This window comes from Nycticebus coucang, chromosome 7, assembly GCF_027406575.1.
Source record: "Nycticebus coucang isolate mNycCou1 chromosome 7, mNycCou1.pri, whole genome shotgun sequence".
NCBI lineage: Eukaryota > Metazoa > Chordata > Mammalia > Primates > Lorisidae > Nycticebus > Nycticebus coucang.
Window position 1 is genome coordinate 3,625,552 of NC_069786.1, and position 15,717 is coordinate 3,641,268.

The window sequence follows — 15,717 nt, forward strand, 5'->3', positions numbered from 1 at the left end:
CCTTTCCCTAGGGTCATGGCTTGTGTTAGAGCTATGAGCTAAGCCTTTTGAGCTGACGTCCCAGCTGGGAGGGACTCTGCCCATACAGTCTCGGTCTCAGACACTACTGCTGCTCCCGCGTACCTGCATCCATCTTGTATGAAGCTGCTCCCATCTGTGTACCAGGTGGCCTCCGCATCAGGGAGGGGCTAGTCCATAAGGTCCTGGCGTATGCTGTGAACCTGGGCTAGGATATCAACACAGTCATGGAGGGAGGCATCTAGGTTCGGATTCGGCAGTAGAGTTGCCAGATTGAGAGACATCTTTGGCAGGAATTAGATTCGTTCAGCAGAAGGCCCTGGTAGTGGGCGAGTCAGGCATTGCTAACCCACCAATCTGGTGACTGTTTGAGGACTCTCTCAACAGCGTGATGAGTCATGATCAACAGTTCTTGCCCTAAAGTTAATTTATCTGCGTCTTTAACCAGCAGTGCAGTAGCTGCAATGATGCGTAGGCATGGGGGCCAGCCTGCTGCTACAGGGTCTAGTTTCTTTGACAGGTAGGCGACTGACCGGGTCCAGGGACCAAGCAATTGAGCAAGCACTCCTTTTGCTATGCCTTTGTGCTCATCTACATACAGATGAAAGGGCTTGGTAATATCTGGGAGTCCTAGGGGCGGGGCCGAGAGCAAGGCTCGTTTCAGGGCCTGGGAGGCTCTTTCTTGTTCTGCGCTCCACTGGAAAGGCAGGCTGTCCTGGGTGCCCTCATAGAGGGGCTTTGCTATCTCCGTGAACCCCAGAATCCACAGATGACAGAATCCGGCTGACCCAAGGAACTCCCGCACCCTTCGCTGTGTGGTGGGGGGTGGGGAAGGATTTTTAGAACTGTTTCTTTTCTTGTCTGGGACAGAAACTGCTGCCCATCTTTAAGAATGTACCCCAGATAACTCACAGTTTGTTGACAAATCTGAGCCTTCTTGGCAGAGGCCTGGTACCCCAGAGCTCCTAGTGCAGTCAGCAAGCCCTGGGTGCCTTGGTGGCATTCTGCTTCTGTCTTGGCTGTGATCAGAATGTCATCTACATACTATAAAAGAGTCAGGTGAGGGTGCTGCTGCTGGTACTCACTCAGGTCCTCGTGTAGGGCTTCATCGAAGATGGTGGGGGAGTTCTTAAACCCTTGTGGCAGCCGGGTCCAGGTAAGTTGACCATGGATCCCTTGCTCTTCATCGTTCCACTCAAAGGCAGACATTGCCTGGCTCTGGGGGGCCAGCAGAAGGCTGAAGAAGGCATCTTTTAAGTCAAGAACAGTATACCATACTCGATTGGGGGTGAGAGCACTCAATAGTGTATAAGGGTTTGGGATGGTGGGGTGGTTGTCTAGTACCTGCTTGTTGACCTATCTTAGGTCCTGGACTGGTCTATAGTCATTAGTCAGTGGCTTTTTTACAGGCAACAAGGGAGTGTTCCATGCAGATTGACAGGGCACTAGTATCCAGCTCTTAAAAAGCCTCCGGATGTGAGGTGTGATGCCCCGCCAGGCCTTTTGAGACATGGGATACTGCTGTACTTGTACAGGTTCAGCCATTGGCTTGAGCTCTACGATGACTGGTGGTCAGTGGGCAGCTAGCCCCACTCCTCCAGTCTCAGCCAAGCAAGTAGGTAGGTTTTCGGACATACAGTGACATCTGTCGGCTGATGGCCCTCAGGCTGCTGCTGGTGTAGTCTGTACTCATCTTCAAGTTGTAGGGTGAGTATTTGTATGGGACTCCCATACTGGTCTGTGACAAGGGGTCCTTCGTCTTTGAAGATGATATGAGCCCCTACCTTGGTTAGGAGGTCTCGCCCAAGGAGAGGGTAGGGGCAGTCTGGGATAACCATGAACGTGTGGGATACCTGGCCCACGCCTAAGTCCATGGTTCTTTGGGTAGTCCATGAATATTGTTTGATGCCCATGGCCCCCTGGACCCATGATTTCCTGGCATCCATAGGGCCGTGGTCCTGTGTCAGCACTGAATGCTCGGCTCCAGTATCTACCAGGAAATTAATTGGGGTCCCCTCCACTCTGAGAGTTACCCCGGGCTTGGGGAGGGGTGGCGAGCTCTGACCCCCCTACCCTTCGAGCCCACTCAGTTCCAAGACTGGCACTGAGTGGGGGGGCATGAAGGTCTGGGAGGTGGTTTCTTGGGGCACTCCCGGGCCCAGTGTCCATGTTCCTTACAATAGTCCCACTGGTCTTTCTGGAGGCGGAGCCTTTCCCTGCCTGGGGAGCCCTCCTTACCTCCTGCCGCCAGTCGGCGCAGCTGCCTGTTTCTTTCATCCAAGGTCGCAGCCATGGAGGCCAGGAGGATCCTGACTAATTCCTGGGTCTGTCTTTTAGCCGCCTTTGTTTGCTTTCCTTCGGGGGTCTCACAGTTGTTGTAGACCCTTTCAGCAACTTCTGGGAGATCCTGCAAAGACTTCTTGCCCAGTCCATCTATTCTCTGCAGCTTGCGCTTAATGTCTGGAGCTGACTGATTAACAAAGAACATGACAACTGTTGCTCTATTCTCCTCAGCTTCAGGGTCTAGGGGTGTGTGCGTGTGGAATGCCTCCATAATTCTTTCTAAGAAAGTTGCCGGAGATTCTGCCTTTTCCTGCTGCACATTACCTACCTTGGCCAAATTAGTCGGCTTTCTAGCCACTTTACGGAGACCCCTCATCAGAGTCTGGTGGTAGACTTGGAGTCTTACCTGACCTGTTCCCATATTAAAGTCCCAATTAGGGCGAGTAAGAGGAAAAGAGGCATCGATGAGAGCCTGGTTGGTGGTGGGGCTTCCGTCTGCATCCTCGACAGCCTCTTTCTTGAACAACTGTTCATACCTTGCTCTTCACGAATGCTGACGGGTCTCATATATTTGTTATGCGTTTCCAGTGTAGGAGACAGTTAATGTTCTGTGTACTATGATAAGCATTAGGTAGAAGATTACAGAGTTTTGTTCTCTATTCAGTCTGCACGGAATACTAATCATATTTGTTGATAGTATTATAATGATGTATGTATAAAATAATAAAACTTGCAGAAATTTTCCATAATAGATAAGCTGGAAATACTCTGAAGCCTACTAAATAAGATAGGGTGGATCGATGACTTCAAAAATTTCATCAAATGTCAAAACAATAAGCACTTTAATTCATTGATCTGAATCATTTCATTTTTAGGTTCAACATTATTATTAATTTAGAAAAGTATTTTTAACAATGAAATGAGTTAGGGAAGAATTTTTCTTTTGGCTTCTAAGAAAATATGTTGTGTAGGCTTTCCAATTTTGCTACTATTTTTTAAATAGATTTTATGAAAATTTGTGATCAAGTTTGGCTCTGAACAACTTCAATCATTATCTTTCAACTCTATAAATTCTGTGCATTCAATTTCTGTGATATTTTTCATAGTGTTAACAGTCATTATCATTTTAGGCGATCAGTGTATATTTTCATTCAATTATTACACCTTATTTAAGGTATTGTATGTGAGCAAAGTTGCCTAAAATAGCTAAGTGTGAACATTGGCACATTTAGTGAGCGAGGAAGCCAATGTTTAAATTTAAGTTACCTAGCGTCAGTTTTATTGCCTCATCTTTATTTTATTTTATATGTGTTTTAAATATTTAAGATGTTACAAAGCACATAGAAAATAAACAAACATCCATGTATAAAAATAACAAGTAAATCACTACCAAAGCATTTCCAATCCTGTTGAGTTCCCTTGTATATTCCTTTATAATCATTGTCTTTCTCCTTTTATCTTCTTGCAATCCTAACTTTGGAGGTATTTGTTCCTGAAACTTACCTTCCATGCAGAGGTATATTTTCTTTCTTTCTTTTTTTTTTTTTTTTTTGCAGCTTTTGGCCGGGGCTGAGTTTGAACCTGCCACCTCTGGCATATGGGGTTGGTGCCCTACTCTGAGCCCTGGGCGCTGCCCACAGACATATATTTTCCTAAGCAAAATATTCATGCGTTTTTCCCTATATTCTTTGTAGACATTGAGACATTTAGAGACAAGATAGAAGTTAAAAGAAGCATGACTGAGGGAAAGAATAAAATGTGTCCCTGTCACTTGTAGAGCTCCAGCTGAACAACAGTCACTATTGACTCACCTCTGCCCGGCTGACAGCCAGTCACAACCAGTCATGAGTATTGTTCTATTCTGCATGTTCTCCTCTGTAGGTGCCTGATACCCTGTCCTCCAGGGCACGCTTTAGAACCCAAGTTCCCTGAAGCCTCCTCTCCTCGGAGGGGTCCAGAGATGGCTACTCCAATGGCAAGGGGAACGGGAGGCATCTCAGTGGCCTCCCCAAGGCACTTGCTGTATAGCAATGAACAAGAGCCTGGCTCAGTGGTGCTTGGTACTTTGTGGCAGCCTCCCCGACAGCTTGTCATGGGGCTGGGGGCAGGTGTATTAGTAAAGTCCCACCTGCCTCAGGTGCTACCTATCCTAGGATGAGCCTTCTAGTGAGGCCACATCTGGGCCCCAGGGCCCAACACCAAGAGTAATTGGGTCTCCCTCTCTTCATTTATTTCCCTGTATTGTTAATATATAAAATGAATATGTGTACAGTAGAGCCACCATAGCTGACCACCTCCCTGTATCTGACCACCGTCTTAAGCTGGCCTAATTTTCATAGACCAGACGTGCACCACATGTATGTAACAGTATCAGGACAGCAGGCCTAGGTCCTTATGTTGACCACCTCCGTATGTTGCCCAGGTTTTTACAGCCTCTTGGGTGGTCAACTTACAAATGTTCTGCTGGATTTTTATTTTTATCCAACTCAACCCTTTTTCATTTCTAGTTTAAGTATCATTTTTAGATAGTTTTATTTGTTTATTGATAAAGCATCCCCTTTAGGTGACTGTTTTTTAAATCAATCCTATTACTGGACATTTACCTTTCAGCTAAGTAATTAGCTGAGTGATAAAATACCCGAGACATTTAAAAATCTGCAAAATATTTTCTTTTCCTTCTCACATAAAATACCCTCTTTACAAATGAACATCCTAAGAAGAGCATCTTCTTTCTTATTACCTGGGGCTCATCATCTTGCTGGTCCACTTGCTACTGGAAGAACAAAAGTATTCTGATTTGTATTTCCTCAAACATAATCCACTTATTCTGGGATTTCGTATAGAATTATTTGGATTTTCTTAGCGTCAGACAGTCCTATGAGATGAAAAAGTGCTATTTTTCTCTATAGCTTCACTTTATTTACATGGGGATGTAATGAAGCACTTTTAAGCTTCAGTCTGAACTCTTTAATCGGTTTTAAAAATGTGTCTTCTGTTATTTTCTGGTTATTGATTCTGGATCCATTGTTATTTTTCGGCAAACTTCAATATCTTCTGCTTTTATCCAGAGATCTATAATTTTCTCTTGCTCTCCTTTCATCTTTTATTCCTGCAAAGCTCTAGCTAAGTTACTTCACACATCTTTGCTTGATTGATGTGAATGTTAATTTTTCATTTTATCACATCTAATAATGTTCTGATTTTGTTCTGCAGTAGTTTTTGTTCTGTGAGTTTTAAGGCCCTCATTTTTAATAAGCATTCTACTTTCTTTCGTATATTTGAGAGCACATTTCAATGGTTTTATATATTCTACTTGTGCTTTTCTGGATGCTTCATTTCAGGAATTAATGAAATTCTCTTGGAAATCTCCCTGGTTTCTTTTCACATTTTATGCAGCAAAACTTTTAAACTTTAAACATGTCCCTCCATCACTGTTTTGGGTTTGCTTACTTTCCCTGGTGACTTGGTTAATCTTTGTTGTTGCTTTTAAATATTTTATATCCAGGACAATTTTATTGGCATTTTGTAGGGTTTGCTTGAGAAATTCTGTCAGATAAGTTATTAATACCTTCACAAGGTCCCCAACTTGCTACTTACCTGAAATTTCAAGGATCTCAATTTACTCCTCCAGAATTCACGATGTCCATGTCTGAAGATTTTTTCAAGGCAATACTTCTCAAGAGAAGCAAAATACTACTACCGAAATAGAGAAGGAAGTGGGTAAATTCTGTCTGGAAATCAAAGGATAAAAGACTCCACTAGCGGGGCGGCACCTGTGGCTCAAAGGAGTAGGGTGCCGGCTCCGTATAGCAGAGGTGGCGGGTTCAAACCTGGCCCCGGTCAAAAACTGCAAAAAAAAAAAGATTAAATAAAAGACTCCACTAAAATTCCATAGAACTGATAGACAAATACAGTTAAGTGCAGGATATAAAATCAACATACAAAAAGTTGCAATTTTATACACCAATAACAAACCAGCTGACAAACACATGAGGAAAGCAACCTCATTGACAACAGCTACAAAGGACATAAAATAAATACCACAGAATAAATTTCACCAACAAGGTGAAAGATCTCTTCAGTGAAAACTATAAAATACAGGTAACGGAAACTGTACAGGAAACAAATGAATGGAAAGATATTCTGTGCTCGTAGATTAGAAGAATTAATGTTGGTAAATGACCAGAAGTGATCTACAGATACAATGCAATCTCATCAAAGTACCAAGGTTTATTTGGTTTCACAAAAATAAACCACAGTTTGTCTTTTTCACATTTTGAGAAATATTTGGAATTTTGCTCAACTATTTTTTGCCATTTCTAGATTATTTAGGATGGCTTTTGCTAATGAGCTCCCTGTACTGTATATCTACAATTTCTCTAGTCTCGTCAGCATCACTTTTGATTGATCCTGTGATTCCCCAAAGAAAAATTAGGTTAAAATTTGGATTTATACTATCTTTGATGTATTGTAACATTTGCCCCCTGGTTAACAATGGAAAACATAATAAAATAACTAGAAGAATATTGCATGCATTTTAGTAATGAGCTACAGGCATTTATTATGTGTTCATATATTTTGTAAGAATTAGTTTACATCATACTGTTTCACACAATTTTATGATATCCTTTAAGTATGGAAACAAGCATATTTTTCTAACCTAAATAAGTATATTACAGGTATATTTTAGAAACTAACGTATATATTCCGCTGGTGTTAGTAGTTGACATGGATTATTAATATTTTTATATAGATTAGAAAGGAAGGTGGAGTGTTTCCATGGATTTTATAATCTCTCAATTCTTGTAAATATGATAAAATAACAATAAAGAATAGTTAATGACAAAATACTGTATCAAAATGACAAATACTGTATCAGAAGACACATAATAGAACAATTAATTCTATTGGCCTTCAAATGCAGTTGGACACCCATCATTTTGTAATGAAGAAATGTCTTCTTTTGAATAATGTTTCTGGCAACAAACAAACAAACTATTCTTCAAATGATGGCAAACTCAAAGTTTCTGATAAGATAAAGTAAGACAACCTAAAAAAATAATATACGACTGAACAATTTTATCACAAAGTCTATATACACTAAAGTAAAACATGATATAGGAGTTTGAGGCTAGTTTTAAAATACTTTGTGTTTCAGCTCTTCCATTAAACTGGGATCAAAGTTCATTGAACTTTTTCATCATTTCTTTGGAAAATATCATGTCAACTGAATAACTGAGAATCTCCTAGGAATAGACTGTGTTATATGCTTAGTTTGGGCTGTTTCAGACAGTACCATAGACTGGGTATTTTCTGAACAGTAGCAGCTGGTTTCTAAAGGAGGCTGGAAGTCCAAGATCAAGGCTGTGGCAGATCCCATCTGTTGAGGCCCCTCCTGGTTCACGGGTGACACCTTTTCTCTGTCCACCTGCCTTAGAAAACCCAGAGGCTCTCCAGGGCCTCTTGTGGGGGACCAGTCCCATTCTTAAGAGTTCCATACTCAACGGTCTAATCACCTTCCACAGGCGCCACCTCCTCATGCCGTCACCTCAGGATGCTGATCTATTTCAGCTGATGAATTTGGGAGGGTGCAAACATGCAGACCAACACGGAGCACCACTGGCTTGCACCTTCCAGATGGTGCAGTTTCATCAGGGCATTGCTGGATCATTTCAGCTGAATTCATGTTGCTGTTTTAGCTGGTCCCTGTTCAGTTGGGGCTGAGCAATAAATGCACTCTGACCCTGGCAGCAAGATGATGCCATAGGAATGTCAGCAACTGTGTTCCGGAACGTGCTGAGACCAGCTCTGGCAAACCGACTGCTGATTTATAGGTCCCATGAGGACGGCATTGAGTGCAGCCTGTTGACATGGAATGAGACACACCAGGATTGTAGATACTTCTGTTGATATGGACAGAGGACGTAAACAAATCCATCCCATTTTTCTGTATTTAAATCCCTCCCCACTCCCTTAATAAGATGGAGAACAATTTGGTAAAGAAACAGTGTGTGGGCGCTCCTAGGAGAAATAAGAACAAGGCAAGCAAGATAGCGAAAAAGAAAATCACATACAGGTTCTATAGGTCAGGAGGCTTCAGAAAGAAAGTAGACTTCATTTTGAATCAATCGTATAAGATAAATATCCAGACTCTCATAACATCGCAGTGTTCTTCATTAAATAAAGTGTATGGCTCAGCTTTTCTCATAAACAAGCATTTTTTTTATTCTTAACCACCATCCCCCAAACCTCTCTATATTAAGATCTACTATTTATTATGCTTGTATAAAGCAGCACATAATCATATCATGTTTGGTGTGCAGCAGTTTGGCAAATCTTTTCTTCCGAATCCTATTAGCAAAGTGAAAAAAAAAATACAGAGATAATATTAATTTATTTGAAATTCACCATAACTCACCATTTGTTTTACTCTTAATTTACCCCAAAATCACTAATATGAAATCACATAATTTTCGCACTCCAGGGAAATTATGAGCTACGTGAATAGACATCAAAACAGACGTAGCTGTAGTTCGGGACACAGATACAGGCAGAGACGTAGACACAGCCGTGGGAAGGCAGCTCTGCGCCCGCTGGTGCATCCTCTGGAGGGCAGCTCTGCCTGCTTCCAGTTTGGGGCTGGGAAGAGGAACATTATAAACCAGGACAGTGAAATGAGGCATCTTTGAAGCCCTCCCACAGTCGTTTTTAGCATGTCTAGGTTACAGTGGCCTCTGTTGTGCAATCCACTCACCCCCATTCTGACAGTGGGTTCTGTGGCGACAGTTTGCTGCCTTTGTCTCTGTCAGCAACATGCTCTGTTGATAAGCAAGACAATCATCCGAGTGTTGGTGACAGGAGGCTGAAAATTTACATACGAAAAGAAACATGTTTGAATGTTCAATGTTATGTCCACAATAGAGGGCAAGGACCTTATCTGGTCATAAAGATGAATGAGTAAAGAAGGAGCAAAAAAGAAACGAACGTCAAGAGAGCAGCGGGATAATCGCGTATCAAATCAACCCTCAAATGTGTTTCTGCATATTCCTGCAAGATACACACTAGTGTCATGTTATAGTCCTCCTTTAAAAAGTTGTGATGTCAGTCTTAAATGTATTTTTAGAAATACGTGATTTATAACTGTAAATAATAAAGTTGTGGTTGATTATCAACCACTTTTGTTGTGGTTGATAATCTTTATAAAAAGATGTTAAAAAGGGCTTTTACAGATGAATTTTGTTATAACACTGAGGTCCTGACAACTGTGAAAAAATGGAAATTATTTCAGACACCAAGATATGTTTTAAAAATAGCACCAAAGTCTAGAGAGAGTGACCGCTCTTTCTCACAGGTATGAGATTCTGTTTTGAGGTTGAAAAGGTCAATCATTTTATATGTTATCATTAAGAAAATCTTTTTCTGTAAATGTTAAATTCTGTAATTATTATGTATCTATCAAAGCACCCCCCGTGGCTGTAACACTTTCGAAGTCTAGGACTCTATCACCTTCTCATTTTCCTTCCCTTTTTTTAATCTATTGGCATTAAGAAATCTTTACCAGTAAATGCTAAATTCTGTATCATTGGTATTTATCAAAATACTTCATGCAGGCTCAGTGCCTGTGGCTCAAGCAGCTAAGGCGCCAGCCACATACACCTGAGCTGGTGGGTTCAAATCTAGCTCAGGCTCGTCAAACGACAATGACAACTACAACCAGAAAATAGCTGAGTGTTGTGGCGGGCGCCTGTTAGTCCCAGCTACTTGGGAGACAGAGGCAAGAGAATCACTTGAGCCCAGGAGTTTGAGGTTGCTGTGAGCTATGATGCCACAGCACTCTACCCAGGGTGATAGCTTGAGGCTCTGTCTAAAATAATAATAATAATAAAATAATGCATGCAGATTTTAAGTTTTTTGAAGGCAAGAGCCTTGTCCATCTCCTCGTCATCTCACTCTGCTTTGTGGCCTGGAGGAGCAGACATTCCACGGGTCCTGTAGGCTGAGCTCTGGGTGCCCCGTGGGTGGCTGCCATGGTCGCTGCCAGAGAGCTTCTCCCAGTGAGCTCCATAAGGCAGGAACACAGCAAACCCAGAAGCAGGTCAAACACCCCTTAAACTTCGGCAGGGCATAACGTAAAAAGAAAGCAGTGAAAATAAAAGTAAATCAGGAAAATAGACTTTTTCTTGGCTGGCTCTCTGGTGGAATGGAGATTTTCCCACGTTTCAGATAGGGATATCATTTTCAGGCCTTCTTTCCTCAGGTAAGAAAGGGTTGAGCCTCTCAGCTTCCCCTCTGGAGCTGAGAGAACATGGGAATATTTAACAGTTTACCCTGATTATCTTTACCCTAAACTATAACTTCTTTTATTGAGTGGCTGAATTTTTGTTTGTTTTTTGAACCATTAGAAGATGATTTTGTATCTGTATTATACAAAGACATTGCAAAGCTGTGTATACGGAATTTCATCTTATTTTGTTGACCATTGACAAAATTAGTTGTAAAATAGTACAATAATTTTGGGGCGGCGCCTGTGGCTCAGTCGGTAAGGCGCCAGCCCCATATACCAAGGGTGGCGGGTTCAAACCCGGCCCCAGCCAAACTGCAACCAAAAAATAGCCAGGCGTTGTGGCGGGCGCCTGTAGTCCCAGCTACTCGGGAGGCTGAGGCAAGAGAATCACTTAAGCCCAGGAGCTGGAGGTTGCTGTGAGCTGTGTGAGGCCACGGCACTCTACCGAGGGTGATAAAGTGAGACTCTGTCTCTACAAAAAAAAAAAAAAAAAAAAAAAATAGTACAATAATTTAATGAACCATTCAAGGGCTATCTTTTCTCAGAGCCCCAAATATATATGAGCTAAATAATGTTATGTAGAATGTTAATTATTTTTTAGTTAGAGAGTAAGATTTATAAGTGGCTCTATAGACGGGATTTATCTCAATGAGCTTTTTTTCTAGGTGTACATACACACAAACAGAAACAAATATTATAAGTATATGCAGAGAGATAGGAGGTGTGTACATAAACAGAAATAAAGCTGGAACAGGGGTATGTCATCCCATTTCTCTGAACTCTGACAAAAGACCTCTAGCTATTAAATAGCATGTTAATCTAAGGATTTGCTGAATGGCTACTTTTTTTTTTTTTACTCTTAAGATTGTACTAAGGCCAGGCCATGTCATAGTAAAACCTCATCTTTTTTTTTTTTTTTTTCATCACACGTGAGTACCCATAAGATGACAAATTTGACAGACTATGACCCAACAGGGTATCCTCTGGAACTAGACACAGAGCCCCTTTAGTTAAGCTTCATAGAATACACACCAGCCACCAGACTGGGAATCTGACCCTTATGCACAACCAGACAGGGACTCTAAAGTCTGTGTACACCTGAATAAAGTGAACAAGTATTTCTTTATAAATGTAAAGCAACAGCAAGAACAGGAGGATGCCACACCGGCCGTGTCTGGAGGAAAGTCTGGCAGGCTGCAAGGCCAGCAGGGAGGCATGTCCCAGTCACCTGCCCACGCGGATTTGCAGGGTCCTAGGTGAGACTGTACTCACCCAGCTGCCCAGCTCATGATCCCTTCGTGGTCACCAGAATGTGTTATTGGACCAAGGAGCCTGTCTGCCTGTCATCCAAGTCCATCAACAGAGAAGCAGATGAGAGATCAAAAGATTTCACTTTTATTTATAGAAAAGTAAGCAGCTTTGGAGAGCAGTGGGGATATTTCTCTAAAAAACTGTTCTGTCCTCCTCTTTAGTTTTGTTACTTTTTATCTTTATAGTAAAAGTAAACATCAGTAATGTTATTATTCACCATAGCATATGTCAAATAGATTTTTCTTTATAGGCTACAAAATCATACAATTTTTTTACCTTAACTGATTATATCTTTAAAGAATTTTTACTCCAGATTAAATTGATAGTTAACATTTTATTGGGTGCACAGAGTGCCCTGGGTTCTCGACGGGTACCATGGAGTCCAGTTTGCCAACTTATTTATGTAAGTAAGCCTCAGAAGCAAATAAACAATCTCTGGATGTCAGCACATTGGCTCAGCTGGCCTTGTCAGGGCCGACCAGTAATGTCCAGTGAAATAGCTGTTCAGGTGAACAGCGGCTGGTGACCCTGGCAGCACGTGAGATGTTAAGGAGGGGACGGGCAGACGAGGGACCTGTGGTTGACCAAGGAATATTGAGTCCAGCAGCAGGAGTCCTCGGAGCACAGGGAGGGTGCGTACACGTGCTGGGGAAGGAAAGAAATTATCTTGGATAATGCCCCTGAATTATTTACAATTTAAAGCATGCGACCCTTTCTCCTCACTTTTCATTACATCTCTGGCTATCTTTCATGGAGAAAGAATTGTGAGTTTTATTAAAAATATACATATTTCTATATTGCACCCATGTATAATTTTAGAATGTGTGTTTTCTGATAAACCAAAGGCTCTTCAGACAAGATGAAACCTTGGAAGCTACGTGGTTGTTTTTTTTTTTTTGTTTTTTTTTCCCTTTTCACCAAGTGTCAATGGCATGGGCAAAAATGTTCACCTGACAATAGCCCCGTGATCCTTGAGATGAGACATTGACAAAGACGTTCTCTGACAACCTTTACCATGGCTTTAAAAAATTACGAAATGACCATGTTTGTACCCTAATGAAAGCACGTTCGTGTAAAGTGGTCCTTATATTGTGACTCATTACAAATCACCCAGCCCTGACCCTCAGCCCTTGGTAGGCTATCCTCATTGCCTCCTGGGGCTTTACACAAGTCAGGGCTGAGTGCACCTGTCATAAAGGTGACAAGAAACCACCAGGTATCAAAGATGGTTCTCTAGCTCTTGTATTCTCTAATTATTAGACAATTCATTGATAAATAAAGCCATGAGAGAGGCGAGAAATAGGAACGAAGCTGTCATCAGGTGCCGGGTTTAATATGCAGTGCTCATACAGGTTTGCAAGAGCTCTCAACCCCTACACCTGTTTCAAGTCAGAATGATAAAATAATGCATTCATACAAACACTGCAATTAGAAATAGTAATTTTACTAAATAAATCATAATGGCTATATCACTAATTTTAGTAAGAATTTCAAATAGCAAAATTAATGTGTTTCGTATTAGCATTACTTAGGGAAGCAGCTGTTCAGAGCCTGATCAAACTGCTCACCTCGATCAGGATGTTAGAGAGGCCCTGCCTCACACTGGTACCAATTTCGCCTTTCTTTCGAGTTTAACAAATAGGCATTTGACACCCTCTACAAGACTTTGGAATTTCAGCTTCATTCTGAAATAGTACCCCATTAAAACGGGCCCTCGGTAGTATAGTTGGTGCCCCTCCTTCCTACCGCACCCCTCCCCCCCGGCCTGTCTCTCTCTCTCTCTGTCTCTCTCTGTCTCTCTCCCTTACATTTAGCCGTCTGTTTATCTATGTAGCATTGATCCATCCTTCCTATCTGTCTACTACCTATCGACCTTTGCTCTAACTAACCTTTCTATTACCTGTCACCTGTTTATCGACCTATCATCCTCTCCACCTTTCAACTCTGTGTCCTGTCCCTCTATTCATCCCATCCATCTTCTATTTATCCGTCTGCCTATCATCCCATCCACCTGTCTAAACTGTCTCCTGTCCCTCTGTTCGTGTCATCTGCCTGCTATTTATCTGTCCACCTGTCTGTCCTCTACCTTTCTAATCCATCATCTATCCATGTATCTGTCTATATTTGATCATCTCTCTCTCTTCGATCCATCACCTGTCTGTCTAATCAATCATCTCTCTCTCTTATCTTCCTATCAATATCCTGTCTTTGTTCTCCTGGTCACCTGGGTTTCTAGCCTAACTTCAAGATGGGTGGCACTTGTGGCTCAGTGAGTAGGGCGCCGGCCCCATATACCGTGGGTGGCAGGTTCAAACCCAGCCCCAGCTGAACTGCAACCAAAAAGTAGCTGGGCGTTGTGGTGGCGCCTGTAGTCCCAGCTGCTCGGGAGGCTGAGGTAGGAGAATCGCGGAAGCCCAAGAGCTGGAGGTTGCTGTGAGTCCTGTGACGTCATGGCACTCTACCGAGGGCGGTAAACTGAGACAAAAAAAAAGATTTCTGCATTTCACTTTGCCCCTTGATCCCAATAATTTTGGTCACTAAGGTAAGGATTTCTTCCTTCAGGGTAAAAAGGTCCTGGTTCTGCAAAAAGCAGCTTGTAGATTATAATACAACATTCTTCAAATATGGACCAGTCTTGTCTATATGTCATAGTGTTGGTCATGATGACAAGCTGTTCTTTTTTTTTTTTTTTTGTAGAGACAGAGTCTCACTTTATGGCCCTCGGTAGAGTGCCGTGGCGTCACACGGCTCACAGCAACCTCCAACTCCTGGGCTTAAGCGATTCTCCTGCCTCAGCCTCCCGAGTAGCTGGGACTACAGGCGCCCGCCACAACGCCCGGCTATTTTTTGGTTGCAGTTTGGCCGGGGCTGGGTTTGAACCCGTCACCCTCGGTATATGGGGCCAGCGCCTCACCAACTGAGCCACAGGCACCGCCCCAAGCTGTTCTTTATTTAAAAAAACACTACAAGTTTTTGGAAAGATAAGTACAGAGGACAACATTCTAGCCTCAGGAAGTCTTCATATCAGCTGTATCCAGATTAAGTAGAATGATTTTGGAGTATTTCTTCTTTTTCTGTTGTTTATAAGATTTGGCATAATCTGTTTTTTGAAATTATCTTTTACTTATAAATACTAGTTGTCTATTTTTTTGAGGCTTTGGACAAAAAATAATCATTATAAGTTAACTGATGATTCCCTACTGAACCTCAGAGTCAAAGCATTCTATAATAGACATGCTCTTATTTGATAATGTGAATGTTACTTTCTTTGAATTATTATTATCATTGCTTAATATTTCGATGCAGTAATTGTCTGATTTCTTTTCCAAATGTATTTATCTTTGTTCGTTCTTTACTAGGTTTTTGTTTCTAGTCCTTACCTTAAACATTGTTATTGTTGTTAAATTTTAAGCCTTTTTAATTTTGTGAAGGCAAAAAGTGGAAACCTAGTAAACACATGTATATGTAGAAAAAGAAAAAGAAAATCTTTTTCATGGGTTAATATGGATAATTACATGAGATCTGAATACATAACGTTAAAAATACTGCAGGCTATGCCCTCAAAATGTATCTTGTTAACAGTAATCAATATTTATATACACTGAGTCAATTTTTATTAATCCAAACAATCTAATGTTATATAGATATTTCGTAGATATTGGTTACGTGAATCCAAATAATCTAAATGTTAAATATTTTATAGATATCTGACTTAAAGCGTAGTTGTGGTTAAATTTCACTTATGGTGCAGAAAATACCTATGTTGTTAATAGCAAGTTTGAATTTCATAAAATTCTATAATTCAAGGCTTTCACGTGCAT

The 15,717-nt window shown here is 41.5% G+C and overlaps 1 protein-coding gene across 2 annotated transcripts in view; it reads left to right on the forward strand.

The window, feature by feature from the left end:
* The window catches only part of CSMD1 (CUB and Sushi multiple domains 1), a 1,787,407-nt gene that overhangs the window by 1,339,775 nt on the left and 431,915 nt on the right, over positions 1 to 15,717 (forward strand). The gene's annotated exons all lie outside the window — the stretch shown is intronic.